Source organism: Rhopalosiphum maidis, chromosome 1, assembly GCF_003676215.2.
Source record: "Rhopalosiphum maidis isolate BTI-1 chromosome 1, ASM367621v3, whole genome shotgun sequence".
NCBI classification, from domain to species: domain Eukaryota; kingdom Metazoa; phylum Arthropoda; class Insecta; order Hemiptera; family Aphididae; genus Rhopalosiphum; species Rhopalosiphum maidis.
In genome coordinates, this window is record NC_040877.1 from 93698596 (window position 1) to 93717934 (window position 19339).

Genomic DNA, 19339 nt, shown 5'->3' on the forward strand with positions numbered 1-19339 from the left:
TACAGCTCATCAGACCGGGTTGCCCCTCACACAAATCTATTTTAGCGATATTTATAGATAAAATTAAAATAAATTAAATATAATGTTATTATTATTATTATTATTATTTGTATTTTGTTTTTAATTAATTATAATGTGTTCGAAGAATAAATTAAAAAATGTTAAGACACGTACACGCAACATTTATCACATGTCTTATAAGCACCTGGTTCCAAACTCGGTGTAGAAACACTGTCCGAACTGTTACTGATTTCAACCACGATGTGACCTATAATTCAGTTGTATATGGTGGATGTAAACATACGCTTCCGCGGGAGGAACAGGATCCATCGGTATACATCGACGAGACAGGTCATCGAGTCAATAATATATGTTCGAACTGGACAACGGCGCGTAGAACAGCACAATCGTAATCGCTGCAGTTCCAATCGCCGGCTGTATTCCGGATGGTCTGGTATTTCCGGTGTGAATGTATTTGGTTTCCGCTCTGAAGCCGACTGGTCGACTACGGAGAATCGGATAGATCATTACCCATTGAGCGTGGACGACGATGGATCGCGACGCAGTCGTTACGATGAGAACATTGAAGATGCTTCCTCGGCAATCGTCGTGGCTGCAGTTGTCGAAGTGCTCGAACTCGTTGAGCTAGAAATGAGTTTGTCGTGAATATTTGCAACAGTTTCCGTTGAAGCTCACATTTTATATATGTCATCCATCCACGTGATCACCGCCGTCTGTCCTCGTGCGACATAGTCGTCACTCGTCAGTAAACGATGCGACAGTGAGCTAGGGAACCCATCGCCGTCACCACCCGTCGTCCCTGTCCAATACGGAAAGCGTTTGCCTAGACTAGACAACGGCAATTTCGTGTGTTATAATAGTACATAATGTCTGTAGAATATAATAATCATAATAGTAGTATTTTAACTGTCGTGAAAATATTCTATATAGCGTCTATTTTAGATTTTTTTTAATATTATTAAAGTACACTGTAAGATTTTTTACATATTTTTAATATATTCAATACTTAACCTACAGTGCTCAAATCAAATTGGGCACTGTTTACCCGGACAATGTTAACTTACTCAAACCTTGCCCTTGAAAATCGGGCATTTTGTACTTCTAACGCACGCAGCAACACAAGCGTAGAGCGGAGCGTTTGATCCGCTCCTACGTAGACGCGAAACGCCTTCTACGGGTACTCGCCAGAACACGCACCTCCTTACCCAACTCCTCTATCACCACCGGGCGGTCCACGTCATCACTTACTACGACGTCTTGAACCAGTGGCAGTTGACCAATTTCTTTGTTGACCAACTTCACTGTGTCAATCTCTGGTGTATTAATAACGACGTCTTCTGGCTGACTCGTGCCATTTTGTAAGACTTCTACAATAATATCTTCGGACGACGTGTGTGTGTCAAATCTACCTCTGTTGTTCTCTACTCGTAGTCGCATCATTTTTTGAATAATATTTATAACATGTACCAATTGAATAGATACATCGTCTTCGGGGATGATGCCAAAACCGTCATAAATTAAAATTTATAAAACAGAGTACTGTGTAAAGAGCCATTTCGTGTATAATATTAAAATGTGACTTTATGGAGAGAAACAAATGATGTAAAACGTCTAGAACTATTGAAATGCAAATGAACCTCGTCGCCGAGAATTTTGAATAATACGACGGTTATTGAGTTGTTTGTATTGCTAGCCAGCAAGTACCTACGTTTATCAATCTAATCGGCCATAATAATTACGACGATAATAATTTTTGTACTGTACTTTTAGGTGTTTTATTTTGTAATTATAATATTTTATTGCTTTCGATTGAACATGTAAATATTTTAAATAACATTAATAATACCTAAATTAACTTAACAAACTTAAACTTAGGTAGTTATGTAATGTCAGTGAGTTTAATATATTATTCGCGTTCGTATGTCGGTTATTCCCAAGGACTGTACAATAATATTTTATTATTAATATCATTATTTTATATCATCTGTGAGCGATTTCAGATCGATTGATTGGCAACGAAAATATAACATCATGACAATGCGAATGTTTTGATATCGTTGTTGTTTGTTTATTTAGCACAATATTTTAATTTCGAAAAATCACCGACGATTTTGAATTTCTTAACCTAATATGTATATTAGGTTAGGTTATCTAGTTATCATAGGGGTTATCTCCCCACATTGGCTATTTTAATTCTGACTTTCGGAAAACAAATTATTAGACATTAGAGTTGTTACTAGTTATAAAATCATTGCTATTGATTATTAGTAATAAGTTATTGCTTATAAATTATATTTATTATATTTATATACTTTATGTTCTCTCATTCCTGCCTACGTATTTAATTTTAAAAAGGAAAATTTTTTTTTTAAACCTATTATTAAAAGGTCGGAAACATGGTTATTGCTGTATTTTTCTATGCAGATATTTATTTAGATATAAGACCTAAATTATTGAGTTTTTTTAATATGTACTAATAACTAGTGTAGTAGAAATAGAATGTACTTTTTGATTGTACAAACATATTTTAGGTACCAAAAGATTTAATTTTAATGAACATAATTTGAAAATATATTTAATTATTAATTTTAATTCAAAAAAGTAATACAATCGTCAATTTTTTTTTTTTTTGAGTTAATTTAATTAGAATTAAGAATTTAAAGTTTTTTTTATATGACTTATATTTTTATTTTATTAAATCCGGTATTTTCTTAAAATATATATATCATCCCCACCGAAAATTCCTGGGCACGCCAATGTAATGTAGATGATTTTGTGATTATTTATTTTTTTATCCTTTCATTTAAAAATGCATAGGTATAATATAATGCAACCGTCAAATATAATATAATTATTCAATTTTTTTTTTTTTTTACTTATATGTTCAAAAAATTGCATGGTATACCTTATATTAACTTAATATACACCTATACACCACTTAATACATTTTTAGTATAAAACTTACCTCATCTAATTCAATTATTTACTTTATATCTTTTTACTATTGACACCTGTAAATAGCGGAATAAACAAATCACGTGCAAAAAGAATTATAAAACTTATTTATTGGTAAAAAATATGAAAACATCATACCTACTACTTGGTCATTTCATTACCTCAAAGAGACCAACTATACAGTAGATTCTTATTATATCGAACGTCAATATTTTTCGTTATCTCGAACTACGTTAAAAACTCCTTGAAACTACCAAAACACTTAAAAGCAATAACATTATGCCCTCGATAACTCGAAATAAAATTTATCGTTTTTTTGTTTTCATTAACGGTTTTTTTGCGGCAAAATGTATCTATCACTCATCTAACGACACGAGTAAAGTTTCGGAGTTTAAAAACAAATCATTCGCCGCAAATACTTGCATAAACTAGAGTTGTAATTCAAAAAAGTGGTTTGTAGTGGACTTGAGTGTTAAATTTTTGGAAATTCGTGATTTTATTGATATAATAATAATGTCCGACGATCCTTTATGCACGCTACTACGGTTTTAGCGGCGGAGTACGATTGCGCACGTTTTATCTTTTAGCCTTTTAGGTATACGATTGCGAGTGATGCCAGAATAACAAAGCACATGAGTTTGACTATTCAAAGGCGTAAGATTGCGCGTGAAATTGAGTGCGGCGTTGCCAATTTTTTTAGTAAACAAAAATGAAGTTATATCATAGTAGTTATTTTTAATATTTAAATACAGATTCAAATACATTTATGCAGAGACTAAGAACGATATAATATTAAAAAAATGTTATTAATGATAAATATACTTGGATGTCAGTGGATGCAGTAAAATTATTCCATGCTACTCAATTATCCCTTCTTTATAAATTGGATCTTCAATAATTAATACTATTGTAAATTCTTTATTGATTTCTTTGTAAAAGTTTGTTAAAGCTTCAGTTGAGATTATTTGTCTTTTGTATTTACTATCTGACTTATTATTGAAATCCAAATCGTACTTTCCATAACTGCAATTATTAATAAAGTTAATGAAATTCATACAAAAAATCATATTATACATAATTAAAGTTATTATATATAAATTTAAACAAAATAAATTGCTTTACACGTAAAACTCAGAAGCAGTAACGACCATTTCAATTTTAATTTTTCCCATATATCTAGCGTTTTTAATAGCTGTTTAAATTAAACGCAAACGTTCTTTGCTGTTAAGAATATTTGGTGCAAACCCACCTTCATTACCAACTAATATAACATCCAATCCATATTTACTATTTAGCCTTGATAACATTTTTAAGATTGTAGTATCGCTCTTTAGTACCTATATCTGGTTGCTTATTTTACTCAGCCTTCCCGGTGTATTCTTACAAGTAGTAATCTTCTCGAAGGTTCTCAATACTAATTGTTGAACCTAGTTCTGATTTCAACAAATTTATTATCTTAGATTTAGTAAGCAAAAACAACTCGATGGGAAACGTTTTCTGATATATATGTTTCCCTTATACTAAGATGTAAGTATGGAATTAGTTATTTAATTATCAAGTTATATAAGTTAAATAAGTTTCTTGGGCGGTGCCGAGACGGGTATGCTAGTAAAATATAATATTATTGTATCATTTGTGAGTTATTTCCGATCGATATTTAATTGAGCTTGTCACTGTCCTCATATCAACAATTCTACAATCTTTTAAATAAAATTTAAAATCTATATAGTTTATACATTCAAAAATTTTTAAATACTTATGACTCACCCATTCAGTTTTCAAAATTCCATTTACGTAGTACATTAGATAAAATTTAAATTCTCATGTTCCAATAACTTATTAAAAATCCTATTATAATTTTTTTTTACTTAAATAATTAGAATTGAAAACAAATATTCCTAATATTTATTATATTTAAAAAAAATATGTCGTTTCTCAGTATCTCATAGAGTCGCGAGTCATAGACCCCAACAAATGAAATTGTTTAAATTATACACCAGGACAGTTTTCCCATTGCGTTGATCCGTATTAACTACAACGAAAAAATAGTTATTGAATGAATATTGAAGAAAATTGATCGTATAAAAATTTAAAAATATAATAAAAATGATAATTAAATTTTATAATAATAATAATAATAATAATAATATTAATTGTTAAAATAAATATGTCGTGTACCTATGTTATTTATTATAACCTGTATTTAAATTAAAAAGTAAAAAATAAACTATATGAAACTTATTATATATCATGTTGTTTATATTATTACTTATTAGTAACATACTAACATAGGTAAACTTTTATTTGCAAAAAAAAGGTGAATTAATTATACCATTGGTTATAAATACTAATATTTTTTTCTGACTGATTTTATAATGTTGACGGAACACTTATTCAAAGTCCACGGGACACCGGTTAAGAACCACTGTTCGTAGTGTATATACGTACGGTTTCGATACCGCCATAATATAGTACAAATATAAAACAAAAATGTAATCAATATGATAAACTAACGATAACCTAACGCGGTTAACGATCGTTATTGACGTTTGGAATGTAACGACGCACGTGTGTGATATGCAGTCGTAATAATCGTTACGATTATTATTTTATTGGTCACACATAAGTACATTAGAAAAACGGTGTCGATGTACACTTTAAGCCGTTTGGATTGCCATGACGCTACACAGTAGCTATCGCATCGTGACGGACCATACAGCGGCTATTGATTAACACGTTGACCACGACTCGGACCCAATAGTGATGACTACGTTAGCAACGACGTATTGATGACAATGATGGTACGGGTTGAGTTACTTGGAATAAAAATGTCAGCAGTGTCGACTCAGCCGCTGTTTCCGGGTGTACGGTGGTGACGGTGCAGGTACGTGATATCGACGGCGACCGGATACGGACAGTATTACCGACAGACAATAGGACGATAGTTACATAGTATGAGAACCTGTGCGGTGGCTGTATGCAGACTACAGAGTCCTGTCCGCAGTAATTTACACGTACATTCGCCGTCGTCGAAAATTATATACATCAGCTGTTCGCTGTGCCCGAACGTACAGGTCAAAACGCACGTATAATTGAGCGTGCCCGTTGCAATTTACAGCCAAGTAGTAATATATATATATATATATATCGACGTGACCAGTGGCTGTATGATTTGAACAAAATCTAATCGGTATTGCACAATATGTCAATGTGCTGTGGCGCTGTAATATTATACATAACATAATGTAAATATAAATAATTATGTAATTTTTGGATTCTCCTATGACAAGATATATAATATTTTAATAAAAATTACAATTTATTGCTCCCAAAATAAAAAAATAAGCATATAAAGTATACGTGTATTTACATCACAAGTTCATTAGACCCTGCAAGAATGCATTTAAAATAGTGGTCCAAGTACTATAGACTATTTTATAAGTCTATGATTTTAATGGTATATCATTATATAGTGTTTTAATTATACACTCGATAATTCCATTATAATATGAAGGGACCGAGAATTACGAACTTACAACTTGCAATCTTGATAATAGTATAATTTGCATGTTACATATTATTTTAATTTTTTAGTAGAAGGAGTGATGTACAAATCTTAAATTGAGATTGAGAACGACGCAATTCTATATTCGTAAAGAATATAGAATTGCAAACACTCTGTCAACTATAGCCTGATATGAATATAGGAGAACAACACAATGTTATTTGAATTTGATAATATATACGTTGGACGGTAACTACTGACTGAATACAATAATACCTCATAGTATTTATAGAAAAACAAATGTATTATTTATTCAAAAATGTATAGGATTTTATTTTGTTTATGATGTATACCGAAACAGCTAAATCAAAAGTTAAAACAACCAAAATTATTTGGAATCGTGTTGAACTGTTTCCGAACAAGCGTAGACAAATATGGTAACAAACTAATAAATAACATTTACATATAAATATTAAATGATGAATGTAAGGATGCAGATCCACGACCACCATCACCGAGATAAATCAAATATAGGTTAATATAAGGCGGCAAAACCAGTACCGCGAAGTCAATTTAAAATGTTTAAATGTCGTTATTACATTTATACTTATATGGTTTGCATTCGTATGTTAATTGCTGATCACAAATTATATACAAGTCATTTGCAAAAGTGTTCCTGTAATACTTATACTCTAATAGTTGTTGACTTGTTGTGTACGTATTTTTTGAAGAATATTAATATAATAGCTCTTACTTGTCAGGATGCTACCTACATACCGACTTTTTTTGAGATAACTGGCTACTAATAAGTATATATAGTGTCATTAATGATTTAAGAATTTAATACAATATTTTATTATCTATATTATAATTGATATAGTAGTATTATATTAGTTCACCATAATAATAAGCATTATACTCGTATTATTATTATGGTTGTGCTACACGGGCTAAACGTTTTAGTAATCTTATTGTATTTATTTATTAATAATTTTCATTGTATAGCAATGTAATAAAAAAGTACTAAATTTTCATGTACTATATAGGTATTTATTATTATTAAAAGAATATCAACAATAAGTGCTTTAAGACATAATAATCAGACTATATACATCTCAATTTGTATGGAAATAAAAAATAATAAATACTAGATAATAAATTTATCTTATAAGAAACATCGAGGAATCAGAGATATGCTTTTGGGTATAAACCATAAACCGTATAAATTTTTTGCCACCAATAGATTTTAAATTAATGTTTAGATCACTGGCAAGAATGATGTATATTTAGTCGCTGTAGTAACAAAATTCAATAAATATTAAATAGCATGACACTTATACACGAAACCAATTACGTGTAATTGATTAAGAAAAATAGTTTTTGTATTCATCCAAAAAACATATCTAAGTAAAATAAAAAAAAACGTTTACTATTTTATTTAAAAAAAACACTCAATCCTTATCCTTAATTTTCTATACTTTCTAAATCTGAAAACAACAAGTTTAAAAAATTCAATTGAATTGTGATGTGTGTATTTGTGACAGCATAACAATTGTTCATACTTACCTAATGTTAATTCATGATTTGCGTATTTATGACAAAATACTGTTGGACTTTCCCAATCTTCTTCTAAAAATAAAAATAACAGTTTATTAATTTAGATTTAATACAGTGATATTGATTAAAAGTACATACTATTTTATACGTATAGAATAAATTTTATATTATTTTTCCGATATATGTAATATAAATTATAACACCAATAACGTATAAGACATTCCAATGGTTTTCGCATTCTTTATAAAGCTTCTTACTGGATCTGTAAACATAGTTACATAGTTAAAAAAAGTCATAAATAGATATTTATAGTAACTGCTTTACATTGTAAATATTTTATTGATCAAAAAATAATATTACAATTACAAATAATGATGGTTATAGAAGATTGAAGTTAATAACTTAACACCAAAATGGTTTTGATCTAAAATTAATTAAGTAATATAATATAAATAAAATAAATAAATATCAATTTACGTTGAATTAGTTCTTCGTTTACTGATACAAAACTATAGTATTATACTAGTAGCATTGTAAAAATTGAACTTTAGTCAAAATATGCTACCAAAAGTACGGTTGACCGATCTGGAATACTTTAATCTGGCCACTTTATATACCAAAGATTTAACTATGTTGATAATGAATACAAGTCCAAAAATCTAAATACTAATAAAAAACACTTGCGCCCATTGTCTATTAACAAATTTACACATTTATTCGAGAGTAATAATATGATATATTTTTATTTTATGGCTAGTAAAAAATTATTTTATTTGTTTAATTAAATCATCAATAAATGAATTTTTTTTGGCAGTAAGAAAGTATTTTTCAAGGAAATTAGTGAATACTAATCAAAATTCTAAATTAAAATGTATATAAAAAGTTGTGCCTATGAATTATTAATATTTGTATACCGATATAATCTTCGCTTCACAATATTCATGACAACATATTGAAAAAAAAAAGTATAAATAATAATTTATATATTATACTTAGGTACTTAATTTACATTCCAACAATATTTTCCCAATTTGCTTTATCCTAAAGTCTGAGGAGAATGCTCTAAAAAATGTAAAATGTATAAAAAAAGTATATAATAATTATTTAAAGCTCAGTTAAAAATTTTTTTATTTCATTATAATTAACACTAGTCACTAACTGTGTACCTACTTGTAAAATTATCATTAAAAAATAAAAGCAATCATTTAAATTAGTTATTACATTTTAACTTTAATTAAAAAAAAAAAATAATAATCAATATAATTAATTTGCAAAGGCGAATTCGGTTTTAAATCTTATATAGTCAATAAAACCTTTGCGACGACCGGTTTTAAGTATTCTTTACATATTAGAATATTACATATAAATATAGAATTGATACCAAATCTAATTCATTGCTATTAAATAAACTTTCTTCACAACATCTAATATTTTTAATAATAATTAAAAACATAATTATTTTAGATGTTAAAAGCAAGGTAATTAAAATAAAATTTCTTATAAAATCAATAAGTAAACAAACCGAACTATTTTAAGTACCTAACCTAACTCTAGCAACTTAATATCCATTTTATCTAATCAAATTGAACACTTATATTTATTATTATAATTACACTCATTATATTTATATGTATTTATATATGTTCCATCCCTCACAGCCTCTCAGTTCTGACTGGTTTCGCTCCGCCACTTCGAGTCTCGCCGCCATATGTTGTTAATGTGTTATGCTCAAGCTTTGCCAACCATTTTCGGTTGTATTAGCCGTAATCTTACTTGCTGAAAGTGTCTGTGACTTATAACCGTGAGCACTTATTCGTACTGACTACGCACCCACTTTCCTCAACTCGTGATAGTAATATGTGCTGTTTCACGTGTTTTTGGGGCCATTTCCCCTCGGAAATCCAACAGCCATCAGCTATCTACAGTTCTACATCAAATCTATTTCTGTTTCTGCCCAAGATCAAGCCATGAGCCTGAGCTCCGCGTTAAAGATAAGTCATCTTTGTTGATCAATTACCACTCGTTATATCGTTATGTATTGTCGTTTTCGGTCGTTACCACTCTATTACATAATGTTATACTTTATACTAGCTTTTTTCTTGTTTGGCTGATTAGCGTTGTTATATTATTAGGGATAGAGGAATTGCACTTTTTACCTAAATAAAACGGTGGAGTTGTATTTGGGTAAAAATATGTATAATGATGGAATTGCAATTGGGTTAAAAGCAATTGTCCAAAAAAATAATGTTAATTTAAACTTTGTAAAACACTATTATTTTGCCTTCCGCTTAAAATAAAATCATTAGCATACTAATTTTCTATAATATAATGTACGTTACAATTTTATATTATTTAATAAAATTATAAGAAACTGTGTTATGACATAATATTATATAGAACTGCACTGTATTTCGAACTCAAGTGTAGTTAAATCTTTACTTTTTTTTAAAAATTATTCTAGTTCTGGGATTGGTAAATTGGGTTCCAAATGACCTTATCTCGGTAAAATGGGCCCGGGAAAAAATATATAAACTAAAGTATATGTGTATACTCAAATCAATGTGTCCTGGTAAAAAATGTTAACAATATTAGTATGCTGAATAATAATATAAAGTATGTCGAATTGTACAATATGTGGTATAAATAATAATAATCAAAAAATTGTTAATATTAAAAGTAAAAACTTAAATGATTCAAATTTAACAAATTTTAAACAAATAATTATATAACGAGAAATAATTGGTGTCCGGGCGGTGTACCATTATAATATGCAATATGACGTAATATTGTAAATTGTAACAGAATTATTAACAAATATTAAAGTTTTAAGTTTTTAACATTTTAGACTTATTTGCACCAATGGTTTGCTGGGACCCAACTTACCTAGTACCTTTTATATCCGGGTCTCAACTTACCGCTTTCAAAATGGACAAAAATTATTGCGGACCCATTTTTGTACCCATAATATTGATATAAGATAATTACTAACCTAACCTTTTAAGTATATTATCATATTATTGTACATTTTTATTATCATTTAGTTTTGAATAATTTTCATAATTCATTAATCAATACATTGTATCACGACTACATATTATTATTTTGATTAAACTGTCGGGATTGTTAATCTATCCCGCTATTCTCGATACATTTTTTTTATTTCGGTATACTGTTTATAATATTTTCTATACTCCATATTCACCTTCCATTCCGTGTCTCATAAAAACTATATGAATTACAGTAAACTTTCACCGCACAGCTAGTTCCAGTACTGTTCCAAGACAAGTAACCACTAGCCACAATCGATCGGCCCTGTGCGGACAATATTACATAGTGACAAAATATTACGCCATCGACACATCGGGTTGCCCCTCACACAAATCTGTTATATCGATATTTATAGATAAAATTAAAATAAATTAAATATATTGTTATTATATTATTGTTATTAATTTGTTTTTAATTAATTATAATGTGTTCGAAGAATAAATTTAAAAATGTTAAGACACGTACACGCATCATTTATTGCATGTTTTATAAGCACCTGGTACCAAACCCGGTGTAGAAAAACTGTCCGAACCGTCACTGACCTATAATTCAGTTATACGGTAAATTTAAACAAACACTGTCGCGGGAGGAACGGGATCCAGACACGGTAAACGGTATACATCGACGAGACAGGTCATCGAGCTAAAAACAAATTCAGAACTGGACAGAGGCGCGTAGAACAGCGCAATCGTAGTCGCTGCTATTCTAATCGCTGTCTGTATTTCGGATGATCTGGTATTTCCGGCGCAAATATATTTGGTTTCCGCTCTGAAGCCGGCTTGTCGACTACGAAGAAGCTGACAGATCTTTACCGTTGAGCTTGGACGACAAAGGAACGCGACGCAGCCGTTACGATGAGAACAGTGAAGATGTTTCCTCGGAAATGGTCGTGGCTGCAGTTGTCGCAGTGCTCGAACTCGTTGAGCTTGAAATGAGTTTGTTCATGAATACTTGCGACAGTTTCCGTTGAAGCTCACATTGTATATATGTCATCCATCCACGTGATCACCGCCGTCTGTCCTCGATCGACATAGTCGTCACTCGTCAGTAGACGATTCGACAGTAAGCGCTTGAGCTCATCGCCGTACCACCCGTCGTTCCTGTCCAATACGAGGAGCATAGACTCGATAACGAAAATTTCGTATATTATAGTACATATTAATTGTAGAATATAATAATCACAATAGTTTTAATAAAACTGTCATGAAAATATTTTATATAGGGTTGATTTTAGATTTTTTTAAGATTATTTATTCAAGTACCCGGTAAGATTTTTTTTTTTAATTTTTAATATATTCAATGTTTAACCTACTGTTGTCAACTTAAATTGGGCACTGTATCCAATGCCCGGACCACGTTTAACTTATTCCAAATTTGCCTTTGATAATTGGCGAAGTACCCAGTGACCTGGAACTGTGCACAATGCTCGATTTCTTACTTTTCACTTAACACAAATACGTAAATAATTGCGGCGTTTTTTTCTTATATGTTCAAACAATTGCATATTATACCTTATATTACACTCAATACATTTTAAGTTTAAGACTTACCTCATGTAATCTAATTATTTACTTTACCTCTTTTTATTATTGACATCTGTAAACTAAATAAATCACGTGCAAAATGAATTATATATCTTATTTATTGAACATGATAATTAATTATTAATTAACTACTTGGATAATATTTAAATTTTAAGTTTAAAAATATTTTCTTAGAGCTTCACTTAAAACCCAAACCCTTAACGTTTAAATATTTTATGCTAAATTGTTATCATAAAATAATAAATTCATTTTAAATGTTCATAATAATTATATATCTGCAGACGTACGTGCAACATTATTATTAATTTTTTCTAGATAGGCTTTTTTTTTATAAAGAGTTAGGTATGTCCAATCGTTCATTTTCTCTAAATCACTAAATAAAAGTTCAAATATCTAAAATTTACATTTAGTTCAATTAAAAATATTTACTTTAATTAAAAATATTATTTAGTAGATACCTACTGTAATTATTTCAAAAATAATATTCATAGTCTCATGGATAATTGATATTCATTTGTTTTGGAATATTAGACCGGCAAAATTACAAACTATTAATATTACACACGAATATACGATTCATTATAATAACCATCAAGTTCAATATTTAAACATTAAAAATGAAAAAAAAAATATTGTAACGTTTTGTAACCTTTCAAACCTTGGCTTACAACTATCAAATAAGCTGCGGGGAAATTCTTGTAAGGTCACAACGATTAATTTAGAACCCGTCTATCAATCACTATTCAACATTATCATTTCACAGGTGTAGTGTATGTTATCACATCAACGATTGTTGTAAGAAGTATAGAAAAATAATATTGACTAGTGTTGGTATCATATTAGATTAAATAATTTATTACTATAAAAGTATTTTTATTAATGATTATTAATTAATACATGTAATATGCAAAAGTATACTTGTTCGTAGATCTTATATTGATAATACAAAATTACTAACCTAACCCGTTAAGTATATTATCATATTATTGTAAATTGTTATTATCATTTAGTTTTGAATAATTTTCATAATTGATTAATCATTATCAATACATCGTATCACGACTACGTATTATTATTTTGATTTTACTGTCGGAGTTGATTATCTATCCCGCCATTCTCAATACTTTTTTTACTTTGATATACTGTTTATAATATTTTTTATACTCCATATTCTCCTTCCATTCCGTTTTTCATAAAATCTATATGAATTACAGTCCACTATCACCGCACAGCTAGTGCAGTACTGTTTCAAGACGACCAGCAGTAACCACTAGCCACAATCGATCGGCCGTGAGCAGACAATATTACCTGGTAATATAAACAATTATGCCATCTACCCACCACGGCTTGCCCCTTACATAAAGTTGTTGTATCAATATTTATAGATACAATTAAAATAAATTAAATATATTGTTAATATTATTATTACTTTATTTTGGGTTTAATTAAATGTGTACGAATAATAAGTTTAAAAATGTTAAGACATGTACTCGCATCATTTATTACATGTCTTATAAGCATCTGGTACCAAACTCGACTTAGAAAAAATGTCTGAACCATCACTGATTTCAACCACGATGTGACCTATAATTCAGTTAAACGGTGGATCTTTTTCAGTTGAACGTGGACGACGACGGAACGCGACGCAGCTGATACGATGAGAACTGTGAAGATGCTTTCTCGGTAGTGGTCGCGGGTACAGTTGTCGCAGTGTTTCAACTCGTTGAGCTCGAGATGATTTTGTTCGTGATATTTGCGACGGTTTCCGTTGAAGCTCATATTGTATTTATGTCAATGTCGTCCATCCACGTGATCACTGCCGTCTGTCCTCGATCGACATAGTCGTCACTCGTCGGTAAGCACTCCAGCCCATCGCTGTCATTAAATGTCGTCCCTGTCCAATAGGGGAGCGTATGCCTAGACTAGACAACGACAATATTTCGTGTGATATAGTACATAATAACTGTAGAAAATAATAATACGTTTAATCAAACGATTATAAAAATATTTTATATGTATAGCGTCTATTTTAGATTTTATTATGATTATTTAAGTACCTTGTAAGATTTTTTATTTAATTTTTAATATAATCAATATTTAACCTACAGTGCTACGATGCTCAAATCAAATTGGTCACTGTATACAATCGGTCGAAGTGCACAATGCCCGACTTTTTGCTTTTTCCATAACATAAATACGTAAATAATTGCGGCCCTAGGACAGAATATTGATTTTTCTGACCATTTTACATATTCCTGTCCAATCAGTCTCATTGAACTGCTGCGACAGTACTACGCTTTTTAACACCTATATCTAGTTGTATATTTTTTTCATTGGTTTCAAATTGTTTTCGGGTATATTCTTACAAGTAGTGTTCTCCTCGGTAGTTTGAGCTACTAACTATTGAACCTATTTCGCAGCCAATTCTTTTTAAATATCTCTTGCAAATAGCTCAAAATAATTTTTCTTTGTTGACCAACTCCACAGTTTCAATCTCCGGTGTTTTAATAATGACGTCTTCTGGTTGGCTCATGCCAATTTGTAAGATTTCTACAATTGTAATATCATCGAACAACGTGTGATGTGTGTCGGATCTACTGCAGCTATTGTTCTGAATGTGTAGTAGCATCATTTTTTGCATAATATTTATAACACATACCAATTGAGTAGATCAACATCGATGATGCTAAAGCCGTTATTAATTAAGTCGAATTTTATAAGACAGGTACATTAATATTAATATTGATATGTGGCTTAATGTGGAGAAAAAGTAGTTGATAATATTAAACGTCTAGGACTGTTGAAATGAAAATAAACTCGAAATAAATTTCTTCCGTCATAGGCACCGAGAATTTCGAACATTTTCCATGCGACAGTTATTGCGATGTTTATAATACTACCCATCATATACCTACGATTATCATCGTAATCGGCCAGTATAGGTATAATATTTGTAAAGGACGACTTTGATTTGTACTGTAATTTTAAGTGTTTTATTTTTAATTATAATATTTCACTTCTTTCAATTGAACTATACGTACATTGAAACATTTTAAATCGCATAAGTAGGTACCTAAATTATATAATTGACATAAATACACCTACCTATTAACTAAGCATACACCAGAGCTCACTAATCTTACTCAGGGACCTCTTCAACTTTTTGAGTTAATATATCATAATTATCGTTAATCACACAGGTAAGTTACAGCAAAATACCATGTATTTCGATATACCGCAAGTACAGGGTCTATTATTGTTGTGACAATATAACATTTATATTATATGATTATATAACACGTAATATTAAAAAAATAAACAGATTGTTGATTCAATTTACAATATTATAATATTTTATAACTAAATAAACAGTCGAACAACTGTCAACCAACAACAGTGTGCTTGTGCAAGTCTCGCAATCCTGCATTTTTGTGGATGCCACCGGCAGGTTATTGATCGTTTTCGACACGTCGTACTGATTCTTCATTCGGAGACAACAATAGGTCGAGACGCACACACATGTCATCAGCCATCGCGAGACACCGGCAATAATTCGTCGGTGGGGACGGTTCGACGGGTCGAGGCGACGCTCTATAATAATAAGAACCGATCCAAATCTCTCCTGCACATGGTGTACTTCGGTGAATTGACGATCGCTACGAAAATTTCCCGTCACTAGGCGACAGACGCGGTGGGCTCGCACACCACGACGCTGTATTGCGTGACCAACACGACGGCAAGTGATGGCCGTTGACGCTCACCGAACCTCACGCGTCCGTTTGGAACCTAACCTTTGATCGTGTACAGCATTGAATCCGGGCAACCGATCTTGTTTGACAACGTTTTCGGTGTGCTTCTACATTGTAATGCTGAAATCAGAAACCATATTTATTTTAATATCGAATGACATATTAAGTTTTTTTTGTGTTTTTTCGAAAATAAGTATAGTGATAAGACAAACGTTATAAATTAAATACTTTTGATGATTGTATTGATATTATGATGTAATTAAATCTAAGTAACGAGGCTAGGCACATATGACTAATATATTAACGATTTAAAAATCATATAAATTGTATTCGCCGTCATCTCTAAGTTTTAGAAAATTTGTGTAGAATGTCGTACCATGTTTATACTTTATTCTGAATATTAATTCTAATAATAATGTTTTATTATGCGATCGTTCTTTCGATATTATACAACACTAAGTTTATAAAATATATCCTCATGACTTATGTACTATGGTAGTATCCGGAGTCCAGACATTGCTTAACTCGCTATTACATTGAGTCGTTTGTTTTGTCATTCATTACTTAATGTACTCTCCGAGAACTTTATATTATTAAATACATATACAACACAAAATGACTAACGAAAATTAGATATAAATGAAACTACGGATAATCTATGGCATAATACAGTGAACACGGAAGGGACAAGGTTATAAAGAATAAAAAGTATACGGCATAGTCACCTCGAAACATTATATTCTCTTAAGTCTTGGCCGGTCGGAGGTGGAAGAATATTGCGAACGTTTTTTTTCTTTTTACTGTGCGTAACGATAGTAACAAACGGCAAACAGATGCGGTGTGTGATGTTATTGTCCAAGATGACAGTGGTGATTAATATGCGATTAAGTTGCTACAGATTCGGCGATCACCGGCGACATAACTCGGACATCGATATCCGAAGACAGAAAATACGAGGCAGCAAGTACAGCAACGCACAGGTTCTGGTAATGGATAATAATTATGGCCTCGTCAGTTATGTCAACGGTTAAAGATATGTCTTTAACATATGTCTATAATATAATGTCTGCATCCGGTCGCCGTCGATGTCCACACATCAACATCGGTACAGCTGAAAGTTATATTCCAACCAAATCACTCGAACGCGCCTCTACTATTAATCGTTTACTGCTGTCCGCTGTCTGACTCGCCAGTAAAACTGTCTGCTGTCCATTTCACCATTGTCACTAGCCTCACTGTCATGATATGTTATAATTGGTTGCTTTCGGTGATTAAGGATCTGCATGTGTACATAAATTATTATTATTTTCGTTAGTGTTGCGTGTACTGGTTATAATATTGCATTATAATAATATATATATATATATATATATATATATATACAGTAGAATCCGTTTAATAGGGATACATTGGGCATATTAACCGAATAACTAACAAACCGATACATGTCAGGACTATGCCAATATTTCCCTATTATTATTGTCCCTTTTATGTGGTGTATCGAATAAGTTGATTCTAAAGTATATATAATTATTTATAGATAACTTGAATACGACAACGAATCTGTATTTAAAGTTACTGTTTTTATAACACATGTATTATGTATCTACGACAAAATATAATATTAAAATCAGGGTCACCGAGATATAGTGTATTCATTTGTCTATGTTTAGTCCACCAACTATTTTTTTATGTATTTTAATAAATGGCAATGTTTGTGTATAAGAAATCAATTTAAAATAATAAGTATTAATATTTATAATAATTAACATATTATATCATGAGAATTATATTTAAATCACAAGCTTGTAATATTAGTAATTAAAGTCTCATATACTTAAATAATAGAATTAATGACATTTAATTTATTCTGTGGCTTTATTTCTTTGCAGTGTTAATTTGTATTATTTTTAATAATAATAAAGCTCGTCAAGTTTCTTCTGAATCACTTCATGTTAGGTATAAGATTAAATTAGTGCACACTTGGCTATACCCTTGCCACGCCACTGGCTATATACTTGTTAAATACTTCATAGTACTTTGGTGTTTAATAATTAGTATTATTTCTAATTATTGTATGTTGGCTATGAACATAACATATAACGTATAATATTTATTAATTTTTATGTTATAATTTATAATAAATGGTTATAAAATAATACGCCAAATAAATAATGTTTGTTATTTGTTATCTTTAAATAAATATTATGAACTTATAAACTGTAAAACTATTAAACTGTTTATTTCTTATTATTATTAATAATATACTATACATCAGTTTTTATTATAATTATTATTGTACTTAATTTAATTGAGTTTTAAAACCGTTCTGTAAAATGTTTACAAATATTAAAAACCGTAATTTTAGAATCGTCCATTGAATATGTTGTAGTTTTTTTCACTTAGATTTGTCAATGCTCTTCACAAAAAGTTTTAAATTATTTTGTAAAATCTTAGGTTTATTATTAAACAAATATTTCGATGAACTCATTTTTAAATGAAAAAAAAAGATATATTTTTGTTCCTAATACTTATAAGTTATAACATTTAATCAATATTTGAAATTAGCGTTGTATGTAAAAGCAAAAATTATCTACTCTTAAAAAATATGTTGTATTGAAAAACTATTTATAAAATACCCTTAATTCTGAAATAGGTCATTCATTATACAATGATAACTAGGTGAAAATTAATACATAATCAATCAAATACAATAATTAAATTTTCTTCACTTATTACAAAGATATGAGCTAAATTGTATATCTTTCTCTTGTAGTCATATAAACGTATGAATTATAATGTTGAAACGTATGAATTAATTGAATTAATCAATTAATTAAATATTGTGGTTCAATACGTTTTTATGTTTACTTAAGTTTCTGCAATCGTCCGACATCGATGACGCTGTTTGAATGTTGTTGTTTGTTCTAATATAAATTATTCATCTACAAGTAATTATT

General features: G+C 30.1%; 1 long non-coding RNA gene across 2 annotated transcripts; it reads left to right on the forward strand.

The window, feature by feature from the left end:
• The first annotated feature begins 13779 nt into the window (after nt 1-13779).
• LOC113561235 lies at nt 13780-18081 on the forward strand. 2 transcript variants are annotated; one of them, XR_003406151.1, is made up of 3 exons: nt 13781-13941; nt 14248-14485; nt 16003-18081. It is a non-coding gene; the product is annotated as an uncharacterized LOC113561235 (long non-coding RNA). The 2 variants fall into 2 exon arrangements; XR_003406150.1 differs by lacking the exon at nt 16003-18081 and having other exon boundaries at nt 13780-13941; nt 14248-14648.
• The last annotated feature ends 1258 nt before the right edge of the window (nt 18082-19339 follow it).